Genomic DNA, 11,877 nt, shown 5'->3' with positions numbered 1-11,877 from the left:
ACATTCACTCCACAAGTACTCCACACTCCACACACACACACCACACACACTATACCACACACACTATACCACACACAGTATACCACACACATCAAGCACACCACACACGCTACACACCACACACACACATCACACCATACATCACCATACACACCACATATACACAAACAACCACACACACATTTGTGCACACACAAACCACACAGTCACACACACACACCGTTGCTGGGAGGAGAAGGAGGAGGACAGCATAGGTTAGACAATGGCTGCTGAGAATGCAGCTTCTGCTGTCACTTAGAAAATCATCTCGGGACCCTAAATAGAATTATGAGCCAAGTTGATTCCATTTCAAATAAAACCTAGTTCAAGAAGGAAGTTAAAGGATCCAGAAAAACTCTCTTTTATGATGGAATAATGTGTGGAGCTTGGAGGAACCAGGCTGGCCAGCTGCACAGCCTGGGGCTTGCAGTCTCGTGTTCTGGGTGGGCTTCGTCATGCTCTTAACCTTTCAGTGCGACGGTGACACCTCCCTCATGGTTTGGAGCCTGGCACGCACTATCATGCCCTTAGCAAATGTGACCTCACCCCCTTTCCATTTCAGCCTACCTGGCTGTCCTCACACAATCCCCAAATTAGCTTTTCGAAAGAGGAAGGATGCATGGTTTTACGGCTGCTGATGCTCACCTCCAAGATAGGATCCAAGGGGTAGGAAGCTAGGAGACGTTTGTGTGCGGGTGAAGGTGTGGGTAGGAGCCTGAGGTGTGTTCACGGCTCTGTGCGTGTGTATGTGCATGTGTGTGAGGACAATCAATACCCTGAGTCATGGCACTATGCATGCCCACTAGGTGGCGCTGCCCACCTGCACAGCAATCAGGACCCTGCCAGAGGCAGGTTCTGGGAAGCAGGTTCCCCCGACTCCCCACCCACACGCTCAGCTGCTGAACCTGTGTCTCCTCCTCTGTTCTGGGTCAGAAGTTCACGGCTAACAGATGAGCCCCAGCTGGAAACCTCTGCCATCAGACCCACATCCTATTTGGGCATGGACTTAATATTATGCCTGACTCCCACTTCCCAGAGCTGTACTTGTTAATTTCAGGGAGGAAAGGAAGGCTTCATCTGCTCCATGCCAAGCACTTGACACACATTATTGCTTTGGATCTTCACAACTACTTGTCAAGTGACAACACTGAAGCTCAGAGAGGTTAAGCACCTGCCCAGGGTCACACGGCAGGGAGGTGGAGTGAGACAGGCCTAACTCCACAGCCCCTCACTTCCATAGCCTGCTGCCTGCTCCCTGCTCTCAGAGGCAGTCTGGTGGAGGAGGGTGTGCTGGGGGCAGAGCAGGGAACGTGTGAGGGCCTCAGGACCAGAGACAGAAAGAAGACTGAAGCCAGATGGGGTGGGGCTTCTGCAGTCGGGGGCCTTTGCTCCCTCCCCTGTGTGGTGCCGCAGGGTAGCTGTAGGGCTTTGCGAGCCCAGACCTGTGTGAGCAGGGGCTCATCTGACCCTGTCCGTATGAGGCTGTAGCCTGGTAGCCCACAGATGCACAGTCAGTGGCTGTGACTTTCTTAGAGGCTGGTGCTTGTTGGGTGGCCAGAGCCTCCACCAGGCCCCATCCTCAGCTCTTTACTCATCCTTCCTGGCCCCTTGCAGGAATTCAAATCTGTGGTCCTTGGACAGGATGGACTCTGGGCCCCACCTCCTCTGGGACGACTCCCAGAAGCCTGGGAGAGAGGAGTCCAGGCTGGGTGGAGGCCTGTGAGCTCCAGTCACCCTTAGCTTCCTGAGGAGGGGCACGGAGGTCTGTCTGCCACTCTGGCCCCTCCTAGGGATGACAGCGCCTACAGCTGGATAGGATCAGGTGCCCACAGGTGCTCCAGCGCTAAAACGGCAGATTCCCTGCAGGACCATGAGGCAGAGACCCCATCTGCCCTCTGCCTCCCTGCAGGAAATACTACAGAAAGCCAGAGCTATATACTATTGCCTGCAAATGTCATCGACCCCCAAGGTCACCTCCGATCACTGTGCCCATCTCCACATGGTTCTGCAGGGCAGCGTGGGTGGTGCATTCACCCAGGGTCCCTGGCCCCATCCAACCTGGTTTAATCCCAGCTCTGCCCCCAGCTATGTGAGCGTAGGGAACTAACCCTCCTCGAGCCTGTTTCATCTTCTGTAAAATAGGGTTCATGAGAGTGACCACCGCCCCTCCCGTGAAGAGGGTGAGGATTTGGCGGAATTGGACCTGCACCCAGCACATACTGGCTCCGGCCTCCCTGACCCCTCACTCCTGGAGCCCAGCCCCTGTGACCTGGGCTCCTCATGGGGTCCAGCTGCCTCCATCCACACACATGAAGAAGGTCAGGGCCTCCCACTCGCCATTCCCTTCTTGGAGTTCCCAGCGGGACTCTGCCGGAAGCCAGGAGCCTGGCCACTGCCCCTGAGTGCACAACCAGGCCTCACAGCAGTTTCCAGGAGGGGCTGCTGCCCTGGGTCCTTGGGCTCTGGGGGGCGCTCGCCCACAAGGTGTTGGTGAGTGGAGCAAGTGGGGAGTTGGGCTCCTGGGCTATCAGTGAGCCCTCTGCCCAGCCTTGGGCCTTCCTTCTGGGCACCCCACAGGGACTGGAGTGAGGATGTCAACTTGGATAGGAGGGGTGGGGAGGGGGAGGACAGAGGGGAGTCCTGCACTGAATGCCCACTGGTGCCAGTGGAAGCTGGGCACCAGGCAAAGGTCCCATCTCCTCGAAGCTTCACCCCACCAGAGGAGGGGGTCACTCATGGCCTCTTTCTCTGTAGAGAAGGGAACGGTGGCCACCCAGGGGTCATGGGGCTGGTCAGAAGCTGCCAGCCTGATGCCACACCTGCCAGGTTCTCCCCATCGATTGCGTCAGTGCCCCAACACACTTGTGTTAACATTTTGAGGGTGTTCTGCCAGGGTGGGGCATGCCAGAGCCCTAGGAAGAAGGCAGGAGCCTCCCAGCCTCAGATGGAGCTTCAGATGCAGAGGTATTGGAGGGTAAAGGGAAGCACTTGGGGGGTTTGACGGAGCCCAGTGGGACAAGCTTGTCACCCTGCACTTCTGGAAGGCTCCACAGTTGGCTAATCAGAAGAGCATGGCACAAGTCTCCACAAGCCAGGCAACCCGGATCCTGAGGCCAATGGGGAAGGCATAACCAGTGCCCACCCCAGCCAGGGCGTGGCAGAGGGTTGCACGGACCCGTGGGCCAGGTGCTTCACAGGGCGGCCTCGCCCAATCCTTGGAGAAGCCTGCTGGTGGGGCTGTCTTAGCCCCAACAAGGAACAGCACAGTGAGAGCATTACAGATGCTGCCAGGCTTGCACCACCAATATTTCATGGGATTGGCTTTTCTTTCCTGGGAAGCTGTGCCCTGGGGAGAGGGAGAGAGCCAGGGGTGGGAGGTCGGGGACAGGGCTGCACAGGAGACGTCTCCATCACAGCCCCAGCATGCCCTCCCCAGCAGCCATGGCATGGCTAGCCCCAAATCTGTACCTCTTACCCTGACTTCTGAGTTTCAGACACAGGTGTCCTCATGTCCCATGGCTACCCCTGCCCAGGCTCCCATGTCCTCATCTTCAGCACGTCTGCAATGAAGCTGCCACTCCACACTCTTTCCTGCCCCCCTGCCCTGCATCCACAAGGTCGCTCACAGCACAGACAGAAGCCTGAAGCCCCTGCTCTGCCCACCCAGCTGGCTGGTCACCAAGTTAGTCCTGCTCTTAGGTCTCAGAGACATGGAGGCTCCCCTTAACCCACCTGCTTCAGCCCCCCCCCAGTTCCATTCAAGGACTATTTAGTGAGAGCTTTCCCAAGGCCGTACACTGTGATCCCCTGTATGACGCTCCACGTGGACAGCAAAACAGCCTTTCTTCATGGGTGCCACCACCGCCTCACTCTCCCTGTCACTTAGAAGATAGGGCAGGGGTGCCCTAACACCACTCTCGGGGCACCTGCCTGCCTCTGCAGCCCCTCACCCAGCATCCCAGCAGCCTGGTGGCAGTATGGGAGCAGCATGACTCGGGGCAGGGTCTCCTCCTCTGGGTCTAGACACCTTTGGCAGTGGGAGGAGGAGTGGGGCCTGCAGGCTGAGGGTGGTCCCCTCACCCAGGAACCCTAGGGGGGTCACTCGGGAGAGAGGGGAGAGAAAATGGATGGAATGTTTATGTCCCCCCAAATTCGTATGCCAAAATCTTCATCCCCAGGGTAATGGGATTAGGATTGGGGCCTTTGGGAGGTGATTTAGCTCATGAAGGTGGAGCCTTCTGGAATGGGTTTAGTGCCTTATAAAAGGGACCCCCAGAATATTTCTTACCCACTTTCTGCCACATAAAAATGCTGAGAAGCCGGTGGTCTCTATCCCAGAGGAGGGCCCTCATCAGAGCTCTCCACACCTGAGTGGGATAAGGCAGGGGTGGGCATCAGAGAACCCAAGCACTTGATTACAGGACTGATGCTTTCAGCCCTGCCCACCTCTGACCTCCAGGAAGGCACAGGGGCTGGAGATTGCGTTCTGTCACATGGCCAGCAATTGCATCTATTATGTCAGTGTAATGAAACCCCAACAAAGCCACTGCAACAGGGGGCTCAGGGAGCTTTCTGATGCTGAAACACATTGGTGTGCTGGAAGGGGAGCCTAGAGGGCATGGGCCCTGCCCCAGATCTGGCCCCAAGGACCTCTTCATATGGCCGTCTATCTGTAGCCTTTATCATAAACTGTAATAGTAGGGGCAGCTCTTTTCTGAGTTTTGTGAGTTGTTCTAGCAAATTATCAAGGGGCAGTCTGTGGGAGCCCCCAGATGTGTACTCTGCCAGGCAGAAATGCAGGTAGCCTGGGGCCCCTGAGATTTGAGTCTGGCGTCTTAAAGTGGGTGCAGTCTTGCAGGGCAGAGTCCCTAGCTTGTGGGGTCTGTGCTAGCTCCAGGCAGTTGTGCTAGAATTGAATTGAATTGTGGGTCCCCGGTTGGTGTCAGAGAATTGTCACCCACCCCTTCTCTTAGCTCACCTCCTTCCTTCTCCTCTACATGGCAGTATCTCCAGCTACAGATATGTGGTTCAGATCCCACCCAGAGGCAAGGTGGCTTCCAGATCCTTATGGAAGAAGCAGGAAATTAAAGGGAAGCACACCCCTCTGGGGGTAGGAGGCAGGACCCCCTTGGGGAGAGGGCTAATGCTCAGGCCAGAGAGAAAAGGGCTGTATGGCACCGAGGATCAGCTCCAGGTAACAGCCCCACATCCTCTGCACAGCCCCAGGGGAATAGGCTGTGCCTGGGGGATGGGGCCCAAAGCGCTGCTGTCTGGGGCTTAGTCAAGTGAGCATTGCCTGGAAACCCGGCTCAAGCCCCGCTTTCTCAATGAGCACATCTGCATTTCAAGCAGTTCACCCTGTGGGGATGGGAAGCCAGGGTGGGGCTGAGATGCCCGGGGCAGACAGAGCTGCAGGGCCCTCCTCAGGGGGAAGACAGAGCAGGCAGTGGGCACAGGCCTCAGGGACATCCCTGAACCCCTTCACGAGGCACGCTAAGCTTGGTTCCTCACCCAGCAGAGAGGCCCGCATTGGCCAGGGCTCTGGAGCATCTGTCTTAGACGGCTTGAGCTACAGAAACAAAGAATCACAGACTAGGGGGCTTAACCAGAGAAAGCCATTTTCCCACAGTTTCCCATATAGTTCCCACAGGGCTAGAAGTCCAAGATCAGGGTGTCAGCAGGGCTGGGTTCTCCTGAGGCCTCTCTCCCTGCCTTGCAGACGTCGCCTTCTGCCATGTCCTCACATGGTCCTCCCTCTGAGTGTCTGTGTCCTCATCTCCTCTTCTTATACAGACACCAGTCATGCTGGATTAGGGCCCATCCTAATGATTTCATTTTAACTTGGTCATGTCTTTAAAGACTCTATCTTCAAATACAGTCACATTCGGAGGTACTGGGGGTTGAGACATCAACATCTGAATTTTTCATAAACACAGTTTAGCCCCAAGAGAGCAGTGGATCTCAAGGACTCAGAGAGAACTCCCTTTCTGAAGGAGGGTTGGAATTTGCCCTTTCAGCCTGGTGGGCCTGAGGGGGAAAGTGATGTGGCCACAGACCGTCAGCTCCCCTGGATGTCCTGACCACCACAGGGTTTCCTAGTCCAGATACACTGAGGAGCAGGATCACGAGCCCTACCCCGGTGAGTTCCACGGGGCCCAGGCCCTCGGTGGCTGATGCAGTGGACTGTGCTTTTCATCATGGCTGTGCTGGGCCCCAGGGGCTTCTTCATGCTGATCACGACTCTGGAAACTCACGGAGTCTCCACAGTTACGGTCTGGCTGGGCAGGCTGGCCTCACCCTCACCCCTTCTCTGCAGCCTCACAGGGCCCTTTCTGGGTCTTTCACACCCAGTGTTCCATTTTCCAAAGCTCCCCACCCATGAGAAGGGACATGCTGTGTGCATTTGAGAGCTTAGATGCTTGCTGGCATCTGTCTGCTGTGCTCAGTGGTGGCCTGGGAACAGGACATGGTAGCAGGAATCAAGGCTATTGGAAAATCACAAAAACATGTGTTTTGATGATGTGGTAAACTCTCCAGTCTATAAAGAAATCCAAATGATGTAACGGGAATGCATTCAGAGGTCCCAGGCCCAGGGCCTCCAATTCCCACCTCCGTGTCTGGGAAAGATGCTGACCCTTAGGGCGCACAGCAGGACCTGACCTCAAAGAGAAGCTCACAGGGGTCCCCCTAACCCTGACAAAAGCAATATGTAGCTTTGTCTTTTTTAACTTATTCAGAAATTCCACCCAAGATTACTCACATACGTGAGATCCAGTCAACAAAGTCCTAAGGAGTGGCTGCAAAACTTTGGCTGGCCAGAGTGTATCCCACTCATTCATTCATTCATTCATTCGGCTAACAGTTTTGGGTCCCTTTGAGCGCTTATTGGAGGCTTTTAGTGGTGGTGCTGTCTCTCAAAGTGTGGCCACCAGGTTAGCGGCATCACCATCATATGAACTTGACACTGGAAATGCAGATTCTCAGGCCTCACCCCCAACTCACCAGTCAGAAACCCTGAGGGGATCCCAGTGTTCTATGTGCCTGTACAAGCCCCTACAGTGATTTCGACGCACACTTAGGTTTGAGAGCCACTGCCCAGGGATGAGGATGGAGGACAAGGGAGTCCAAATACAAGGGTCAAAGTGAGAGAAAAGCAGTGTTGAATGTGCAGGAGAGAAAGGCTCCCAGGTCGGGGAGCAGGCCTGAGCCAGGTCATGAGGTTCTCCCTTGCTGTGTCAAGACATTTGAGTTCTTGAAATGTAGGGGGAGCCCTTGAGGGATTTAGAGCTGGAATGACACACCATGTTGGACCTTTATAAAGATCATCTTGAGACCTGTGCTAGGGGAGGTCTGGCAGGGAGCCAGCTTAGAATCAGAAAGACAGTGAGGGCGCTGGTGCAGTAACAGCCCTGGCGAAAGATGAGAGCCTGAGCCAGGGAATGACAGTGGGCAAGGGGGTGGGCTGGGCTCAGGAAACCTCAGGCCAGTGCACCCGCAATGCTGACTGATTGCTGGGGGTGGAGATGAGGGCCAGAGACACCTCAAATGATTCCCAGGTTTCTGGCATGGGGACCGGCTGGTGATGATGTCATTCTTTGGAGCAGGGGATGGAGGAGGAGTGAGTTTGGAGGGATCCATAATGAGTTCCATTTGGGATCTGAGTTTGAGCTGCCTGTAGAGCTTTCAGATTGCAGTGGAGCCTGGAGCCAGGGGAGACGGGGCTGGGGATGTTGGGGAGGTGGGGGGACTCCCCTGGGAGCAGCAGGGAAGAGCAGACGGCAGGCCCAGGTGGGTCTCAAGTAAGCACAGCCCTCAGATCATTGCACTTCGCTGAATCCACTCTAGTTTGAGGACAAGGATGCAAGAGAATCAGGGACATAGTGTGTAAAGCTCCTCACATGGTGAGAGACTTGGGTTGGAAGAGTGAAGGCCTTGGCTGGGTGTGAGTCAGAGCCGTGGAAGATTCCAGAGGGCACTCTCTGACTCTCTTAGCCGCTGTCTTACATAGAGGCAGAACTGCCCGAATGGAGTGAGGCCTCCTCGGTACTGAGCAGACTCCACCAAGGTCCTCTGAAGAGGCGCTGTGGCCGAGCAGGAAAAAGATGGGCCTGGAACCATGCCCAGAAGGGACTGCTCCATCTGAGGGATGGGGAAGGGAGCATTTGCTTCCAGAGTGGCTCTGTAGCTCCCCGACAGAGACAGGAGGATGTCAGCAAGATTTAGAGGGGGCTTTCTCATCTCTAAGCTGTTGCTCATCACAAAACCCCTTCCCTGGGGTGTCTTGGGGGAAGTTGGACTCCAACTTTTTTTTATTGAGACATAATAGGTGAACATATTTTAAGGGTATGTGTGAGAATTTGAAATATTCATATAATGTGTAGATTAAATCAAGGTAATTGGGATACTCATCACCTTAAACATTTGTCTTTTCTTTATGCTAGAAACATTCTAATTATTCTCTTCTGGTTACTTTGAAGTGTACAATAGATTTTTTTTTTTAACTATTGTCACCCTATTGATCTATTGAACATGAGGTCTTGTTTCTTTTATCTAACTGTATATTTGTACCCATCAATGAACCTCTCTTTATCCTTTGCTCTCCCTAATCTTCCTGGTCCCTGGTGGCCACCAACTCACTCTCTATCTTCTTGAGACCCACTTTTTAAGCTTCCACATATGAGTGAGGACATGCGATATTTTTCATTCTGTGCTTGGCTTATTGCACTTATCATGATGTCCTCCAGGCTCATCCATGTGGCCATGAATGACAGAATTCCATTCTTTTTTATGGATGAATGGTATTTCATTGTCCACTCATTTCTTTATCCATTCAGTTATTGATGGACACTGAGTATCAGTCAAGCTCAGTGACCACATGTTGGCTATTGTGAATACTGCAGCAGTAAACATGGGGGTGAAGATATTGCTTTGATAAACTGATTTTCCTTCTTTTGAGTATAGACCCAGCAGTGGGGTTGCTGGATCATATGGTAGCTCCATGCTCTCCAACTTTGGGGATAATGCAGAATGGTCCCCTCATATAGGAGCTGGGTCTCATGGACCTCAAGAGTCCCCTTGACACTGAGGTGGGTCACCCTGAGGCTCATTCTCCAGGTGACTGTCTACTCCAGGTGTATTAGCTGGTGAGGGGGACAATCCACAGCCCATCCTCACCAAGTGTCACTTCACTGAAGACTGAGCGGAGAGGGCATTCGAGAGCCTTGCTGGCTGGGCGGGGAGGGTTTCAGGCTTGAATCTGTTTTCCTTTCATTCATCTGCCTCTTACAGTTCCAGTTCTTGGTTGCAGGGGGCAGTCATTTATGAAATGAAATCACACACTGGGACTGTTTTGAGGATGAAGAGGGTGGGCATAGGCCGTGTCAATGTCGCCCATGCAGCTTTGAGGGAACGTGCTGGCTAGTAAGTGATAGCACATGATATAAGATAGTCTTGGGCTGGTCCAGTGCCTCCCTGACGCCTCGTGGGGTGCAGACACCATATGGGATGCAGTCCTGTAGGTGTCATAGTCTGACCTGGGCACCGCAGAGTCTAGCGGGATGGGAGACAGGACACTGGCAGCCACCTGTGGAGGGTGTGATGTGATGGACAGTGCTGTCCGTGGGATGGGTGGGCACAGGAAGCAGGCGCGGGGCTCAGGACAGCTCTTGGGGCACTATCTGAGAATGTCAGTGAAGAAGGGTGGAAGATCCTTCAGGCCAGGGAGAGAGTATATTAAGAGTGGAGGTGGCAGGGACCCTCCAGGCAGGTGGAAGATTTTCACCATGACTAGAGCAACAAAAGGGAACAGGAGCAGTGGGAGATAAGGCTGTGCCCAGCTTGGGCCAGGCCACGGAGACTTGGGGCTTAGCTCTACTTGGGAGGGAATAGAACTTTCTGCAGGGAGTTGTGTATTCTAGCAAGACTGCGCTGGTAGCAATGGCCTGGATGATACAAGATGAGGGGTGCAGCGGCCATTAAGAATGGGCTGGGAGAGGAAGGGACAGCCAGATTGGAGGACTCTGGCGCTGAGTGGGGAGCATGAAGGTGGGAAGAGGGGTGTCCAGGCCTCCATGGAGCTGGTGTCCCCTGTAGTGCATCATAAGTATCTTAGACATGTGCTGCTTTTCTGACCATCTTATTTTTGAATTGCAAATATGAAAATAAATAAGCTTTAAAAAAAACCCTAAAGTTGATTGTACTTGTTTTTGAAGAGAAACGTAGGAAATTAACTCAGTTTCTGAGGTCTCCAAGTTGCCTTCCAATTCCTGTTGAAAACTTGGACAGGGGACTTGTAACATCCTTGTTGACTGTCCTTATTAACTCCACATTTTATTTCAATTGCGCTGAGCACCTGCCTCCAATTACTCGGCTCTGGCAGAGAGCAGAGCTCTGATTAAATGCTGGGCTCTGTGTTAGTACAGCATCACCCAAGCGCAGGCCATCATCCATCTTCATCAAGCCTGAGGCCTCGGTGGCCTGACAGCCATTCCAGGAGGGACCAAGGATGGTTAGCACCCAGAGGCCGCATCACCCAAGATAGTCTCTGTGGTGCCCAGAGAATGATTTGTATTCATTACTGTTCTCTCCAGTCATTGTCCAGGCTTTTCATGGGCTGCTGGTGAGCTGGCACAGACAGCCCAGCCAGGATGTAAAAGGGAGGGCGTGGGGCATGGGGAGGTTAATGACAGGGAGGATGCAGATGACAATGACTACAAGATAAGGTGGGGGCGTCAGGGGTTGCCACAGCTGTGGACGAGCCCCGTCACTGCCAGAGCACCTGCCCTGGTGGGGCAGCACCCGCCATGGGACTGATCCTCCCTGTGTGTGCCACATAATGAGGTTATGAGGCCAGCATTCTCAGGTTCTTTTTCCATTTTATAGGTGAGGAAGTGGGGATTGCCTCATGACCGCTCACCCAGAACAAGGAATCTGTGTTCCCAAAGCCCACCACAGAGCATGGCTGCTCCCCTCCAGCCCCCATCCAATGCTTGAGAAATTGACTTTCCCACCCCCACTGCTTCCGGCCAGGAGATGCTCCTGCCCAGTGGGGCCAGGTGACTGTGGTCAGGAGCAGTCACCTCCTCCACTTCCCCGGCAGACAGGCAACTTGATTCAAGCAGGGCTGATGACTGGAGGTGTTAAATGCAGGTAAGTGTGTGTGTAAAGCCGAGTGCTTAGCCCTGGAACACAGGAGGAAATAAGTGTGGAGCCTCCTGATTCCTGGGGTCGGCGAGAGCTGGGTTGGAGGGGCAGCTCGGCTTCAGTGTTCTGCGGTCTTGATCTTGGGCAAGTCTCTCATAGGTGAAAGACTGCCTCAGGGAGCCACACCTCTGAGATGGAGCCCCAGGGTCACCTTTACTACCGGGGAACTAAGGTCTGGAATCTCCCTATTAGCACATTCAGCCATAACAGGGGAGACAGTTGGCCCTGGGCACAGAGTGTGGGGTACTCAGCCACACGCAGTCACAGCAGGGCGGATGCCTGCAGAATGCTCTTCTCCTTCTTCTCCCAACACTCCCACTGGAAGAGCCGCTCACCTTCTGAGGGGACACACACCTGGTGAACACAGCCAACAGCCAAGAGACAGACACCTGGCTGTGAACAGCAAAATCAGGGTCCCAAACTGGGGAGTCTGACCTTCCCCCTGAGTGTCCAGCCCATGTGTGCAGCCAGCCCATGTCTGGAGAGTGCAACTTGGGACAAGGGGAAGGAAGTCAAGTTTACACCATCCTGCCCTGTCCTGTCCACATGTCCTTAGGCTCAGAGAGCAAAGCTTTAGGCATTGAAAAGAAATCTCTGGGATCCCAAGGCCCCAGGTGTGGGGCCTGGCAGATGTGC

The sequence above is a fragment of the Hylobates moloch genome, unplaced genomic scaffold, assembly GCF_009828535.3.
Source record: "Hylobates moloch isolate HMO894 unplaced genomic scaffold, HMol_V3 SCAFFOLD_3, whole genome shotgun sequence".
Lineage (NCBI taxonomy): Eukaryota > Metazoa > Chordata > Mammalia > Primates > Hylobatidae > Hylobates > Hylobates moloch.
This window is presented reverse-complemented; position numbering follows the sequence as displayed.